Raw genomic sequence first — 6,000 nt, forward strand, 5'->3', positions numbered from 1 at the left:
ATTCAGTTAATATAACTCCTGTTCTGTCCCTCTGTCCCTTCTGAAATACCGTGAAGCAACACGACACAGAGAAAAAGCAGTGCTAGCTGGGAGACACGCAAGTTCTAATCATCACTGACACCTGTGAATCAGTTACGTGACACTGGGCAAGATACAATCTTTCTCTAGCCTTATTCTCATCAGTAAAAAGTGGATAATTCCCCTTTGTCCTCATCGCATGGCCTTTGGGTTTGTTTATTTGCTTAAGAATCAAATAAATGATGTTCGGGGGAAAAAGGCTTTGAAAACTGTTAAGTGCTACAGAAACACAAACACATTCAACATACATTTATTAAATCCCTCTTACTCATCTACCACCACTATTACTAATAAATATGACCATTTACTCACTTGAAACCCTTGCTGGAATTTGGCATGCAAATATCCTGAGCGTTGCTCATTTGCATTGGAAAAAGGGAAAGAGGTGGGAGGCCTTTTGAAGCCTTTTAAAAATTGAGCTCAGGGGGATGAATTCTTATCACTGGGCCCAAGGTATAATTGATTTTCTACACAATGCCTCACAGGTGCTGCATTTAACACCCAGAGTAGTAAGAGGATGGAAACATATCCCAAGGTGCAGCTATTACGTAAAGTATCTACAGAGTCAGCCCCTCCATTCTGGGGAAGGCAGAGAAGCCTTGGGGGTGGGAGGACCGGGTGGGGGGATTCCACCCTGGCGGATGTGCTGACAGGCACCTGCTCCTTATTTATCCCACGGAGAACTGGGCCTTGACTACTGTGGCCGGAAGTCAAAAGCACCTCTTTTTCAGACCTGGATCACAAGGTCAGGGAAGAACACAGGGCAAACCCACCATGAGATACATATTAATATTATAACAACCCTTTCAGAATTCACTGTTGCTATGTCAACAAAGCAGCTGGGGAAATTGGGTCTTTGGGAAATTGGGAAACGAGGTCGGCTTTGGCAACCTGGCAAATGTTTCCTTCTCTCAGAACAATTGGTCTGTGACACCAGCCAGCCTTTTCCTACCTACCCTTTCTTCTGCTTATTTCTATGAGAATCGAGAAGCAAAACAACAGCCATTAAGGTTCGGGGTTAGGGAATTTCTGTGTCATGGAAGAAGAAAGAGAAACAAAATGGTTCTTCTCTCCCTGCCAATCTTAACCTTTTTCACCTGTTTATGCCTTTTTCTCAGTTCCAACCTGGACTCCACCAGACTGAAATGGATTCTGTACCCAGTTCTGTGACTTTCATTGAGTAACTCACTTCATCTCTGTTTCAATTACTTCCTCTTCTAAAATGAAGGTATATTCACAGGACTGACTATAATTTGTGGGGCCAATACAAGATGAAAGTGTGGGGTCCCTTATTAAAAAATGGTTAAGGCCGGGTGCAGTGGCTCACGCCTGTAACCCCAGCACTTTGGGAGGCCAAGGTGGATGCATCACTTGAGCTCAGGAGCTCGAGACCAGCCTGGCCAACATAGTGAAACCCCCTGTCTACTAAAAATACAAAAGTTAGCTGGGTGTTGTGGTGCACGCCTGTAGTCCCAGCTACTCAGGAGGCTGAAGGAGGAGAATCGCTTGAATCTGGGAAGTGGAGGTTGCAGTGAGCTGAGAGCAAGACTCCGTCTCAAAAAAAAAAAAAAAAAAACAGGTTAAGAATTTCAAGAGGATGATAGCAGACCATTAAGCCAAGCACAGTGCCCTAAGCATGGGGCCACTTGTAAATACAGGGTTGCATACCCCCGAAGCTGAGCCTCTATATTAACTAAGATTCTGGGTTTACAAATGAGAGAAGTGAAAAAAATACTTTACAGAACGGTTACGGAGGTGCGTGAAATCTGAGGGAGACGTGATGAAGGGAGGGGGTTTGGCCTGTGCTCAGACTCAACTGGGATCAGGCCCCAGGCCCCTGTCCTCTCATCTCTGCTCTTCTCAGAGGAGCAGCTCTGTCCTCTGCCTTCGGATGTACACTGAGGATTGCGCAGCCCAGCCAACTCCTGAGTGATCCATTTTAAGCTTCGGCCACCAGAGAGACTCATTGACATGCTCTTGGTCTCCTAAGTGCAAAAAACCTGGGAAGGGCCACCCTTCAGATTAGCTCAGGTGCCTACCCTCGACCAATCAACCATGGATGGGGGTCCCCAAAGAGCTTCAGAATAATGGTCGGGGGAGACTGGCAAATAATCCTGATAGGTGTCTACCTGTTACAAGAACATGGATGTCTGATTTCATCTCATGGCTGCTACAGATCTGTTGGTAGCAACTGCCTCCAGGAATGGATACAGCCTATGCCTGGGGCGACGCTAGGCTGTTGGTAGGGCAGGCCACCTCGCTGTCCATGAGAAGCGATGGTCCAGCTGCCTGCATCTGCCATCCCTGGACCAGATGCTGGGAGCACAATGTTCTCTCACAGCCCTACCATTCTATGTGCATTGCCTCTCTATGCTCAAATTCATCCCCCCAAATCAACTTTAAGGAAGCCTTCACATGTAGGGATAATTTATTTCATTCAATAGATGTTGGTGCAATCTGATTAAATCTTTTAAAAATAAATGGATTTATTTTAAACACACAAGAGAAATGTGTTCGCTTTGGCAATCCCAAAGCGAATCCTTTTGTAAAGCAGACTCTTATTTAAATTGAATAGCCACTTAGCTCCTTCAAAAATATGAATTTTTATATAGAGTGCTTTGCTTAAGTGAGATAGACTGAGGCTCCAACTTGCAAATGCAACCACGGAGGAAGAAGGTGGTCGGTCTGCAGCTTATAGAACAATGTATCAATAGGCCTTAATCTAGCCCTCCCCCGTCTAAGTGGAAGAGAGGATTTCTCCTTCATTGGTACATCCTCGGGTGACATCTTCCCTTCAAGAATGCCTGAGTGTTTATTTCAGCATGTATCCCCTTGTAGAAGAATTTTTCCTTGTGGTGGTGTGAGTGTGGGCAGCAGAAGCAAATAACAGTGAGAGCTTTACAAATGCACTGTGTGATTTGGTAGCTGTGAGCCACATATGCTTTTTTCTTTTTCTTCCTTTTTTTTTATTTTTGAGATGGAGTTTCACTCTTGTTGCCCGGGCTGGAGTGCAACGGTGTGATTTTGGCTCACCACAACCTCTGCCTCCTGGGTTCAAGCGATTCTTCAGCCTCAGCCTCCTGAGTAGCTGGGATTACAGGCATGCGGCCACCATGCCCGGCTAATTTTGTATTTTTAGTAGAGACAGGGTTTCTCCATTTTTGTCAGGCTGGTCTTGAACTCCTGACCTCAGGTGATCCTCTCTCCTCGGCCTCCCAAAGTGCTGGGATTACAGGTATGAGCCACCACACCCGGCCTAATTTTTTTTTTTGAAAAAGGGTCTTGCTTTGTTGCCCAAACTGGAGTGCAGTGGTGTGGTCATGATCACAGCTCGCTGCGCTGCAGCCTCCACCTCCCACGCTCGAGTGATCTTCCCACCTCAGCCTCCCAAGTAGCTAGGACTACAGATGTGCACCACCCCACCCAGCTAATTTTTGTATTTTTTGCGGAGATGGAGGTTTCATCATGTTGTCTAGGCTGGTCTTGAACTCCTGAACTCAAGCAATCTGCCTGCCTCAGCCTCCCAAAGTGCTGGGATTACAGGCATGATCCACTGCACCTGGCCCCACATGTGCTATTGAGCACTTGAAACATGGCTGTACTGAATTGAAACATGCAGTATATGTAATAACACTGGATTTTGAAGACTGAAAAATTTAAAGTGACTGACGTGGTCTGCACAGGCAGTCGGGAGGCTGCACTTAGCTGGCTGCTGCTTCTCCGTGTGATCTCCCCAGAAAAGGAGTGGGACTCCATGTGGCTCAAAGGTTTAAAGGAAGGAAGCAGAAACTGCCAGTCATCTTAAAAGCTGGGCCCAGAACTAACAGAAAGTCACAGAGTCTTCCCTGGGCTCAAAAAGAGGGGACACAGACCCAGTTCCTGGTGGGAGGGGTCTCAAAAGTTTGGCTGGGGATCTGTATCCCCCTCTGCTTCGATCTCATAGAAGGTTCATGCTCTCTGAGTGGAGTACAGTAATCATCAGGGCTGAGAAGGGTCACCATGGGGCAGGGAACCCTGGTCACCCTGGTGGCCTCAGACTCTGCTTCTCACCCACCATGCGGACACAGGAAAACTGCTGGCCCTTCTGTAAAACAGGGATGTTTCATCACTTAATGAGCCATAAGGACTGTGCCAACTCAAATCTCTGCCTGGGAATGATGGCCCTAGGGAAGGGCCCTTGTCACCAGGCCTGAGGGACACTGCACGTTGGGGAGAGCGTCCTCACAGGACCACATGGTATCTTCTAAAATGACAAGCTAGTGCTCCTTCAAAGAAAGACAGGAAGGGATTCATGGGCATTCCGATTCAGCAGATGATGGAAAACATAAGCGTCCCTTTCTCGCTCCTCCTTGATCCTGTTCTAACCTAAGGCCTATCCTCTAAAGGACTGATCTCGTGCCCACTCTCTTCCTAAGGACTGGTAGGAAGCAGCCCACCCTGTTTTACTCATTGCTACGTTGGACATGAGCCCACCCTGCCCATTGCTTCATCCCTTCCCTCCCCCGCCCTCCAGACTGGTGCAAGAAGACTTATTTCCTGTGTGGGGAATGAAGCAGAAGGCAGCAGTGGACGATCCACTGTCATTTCAGAGGCACACTGCCTACCTAGCACGGTCTGGGGGCTCAGAACAGCTAAGTGACACCTGTGCTCCCTGGGGCAGTATTTGAAAGTAACGTCAGCCCCCAGTACCCAGTTAAAATTCACACCTTTTATCCTCCACAATCATTTGAGATTCATATCATTAAGTTTGATTCTGGGAAGATGCCTCGATATTCTAAATTATTTGTCAGCCTGGCACAGCAAATAAACATTTGTGAAATTCATTTCAAAAGATGTTAACACTGGTGAAACCCATGTGCCCCCAGAGGGATTATACAAATTTCCATGTCAAATATTTGAGGCAAAGCACTTGTAGAGAAACAGTGTTTTTTTTGTGTTTTGATGCCTTTCATTTCCATAAACTAGATTACTTTCTGAAATTACTTTCACACAGAGAACAGTTTCTATTGAATTCCAGTCAGTGAACTCCTCTGAGTGTGAGCTGAATAAAATATTTCGGGGCTGTGGGACTTCCTTCATGCACATACACCCGTGTCATGTAAGGACAGCAAACCAAGTTGAGATGTTATCTTCAGAGCTCATGCACCCCGATCTGCTGTCTTACAGTAATTGCTGAACAACTGATTCATTTAGAGACTAACAAGGACGCTCTCAGCTCCCTCTTCCCCTCGTCTCTCCTACCTGGCCAACAATGACTCCGGCTCTGTTGTTCACCGCAGATTTGCTGGCAGGCAGCTGCTTGCTCCAGCGAGGTTCTCCAAGAGTCAAGTTTTATCTGCTTCTTGCAAACGCTGATTCTGCCAAACAAATTCACACACAAAAATGTGATCCCAGCAAACATTGTCCTATTGTCCTAGTTCTGTCGAGCTCACAAAATTAAAATGGACTTCGTTTTCTTAAAAAGGGGGAAAAAAAGAAAAAAGAAAAAGTAGTGGAAGAGCCAAGTAGAAGAAAGCTGCTGGGTTCAGTGTTGAAACAAACAGCCATTTCCCATAGGTGGGAGCTTTGAGCTTCTGTATGGAGATAGAATGTTAATTCCTGTACAGGTGGGGACAGAGGGGACAGCCTCTTCTTAAAGTCACTTGAAGTTCTTATCTCCCAGGCATACCAGGGAGAGTTCTCAGAACTGAGAAATACATTTCTTAGCAAATCTCACCTTGACCAACTTTAAAATGACCAACTAATGATCGATCATGTGAGGATAGCTCCAGCTGCAGCCAGAGTGTGGCCCTGAAGACATCGGAGACCAGGGCACTCCCACTTGAGAGGGAGGGGAACAAAAGGAGAAGCCTCGGGAAGGTAGGGCTTGCTTTGTTTGTTGGTTTTTTAAAGTTATATGTATTTATTTATTTATTTTCGGAG

Source organism: Aotus nancymaae, unplaced genomic scaffold, assembly GCF_030222135.1.
Source record: "Aotus nancymaae isolate 86718 unplaced genomic scaffold, 86718_ANA_hifiasm-v0.15.2.pri h1tg000062l, whole genome shotgun sequence".
Lineage (NCBI taxonomy): Eukaryota > Metazoa > Chordata > Mammalia > Primates > Aotidae > Aotus > Aotus nancymaae.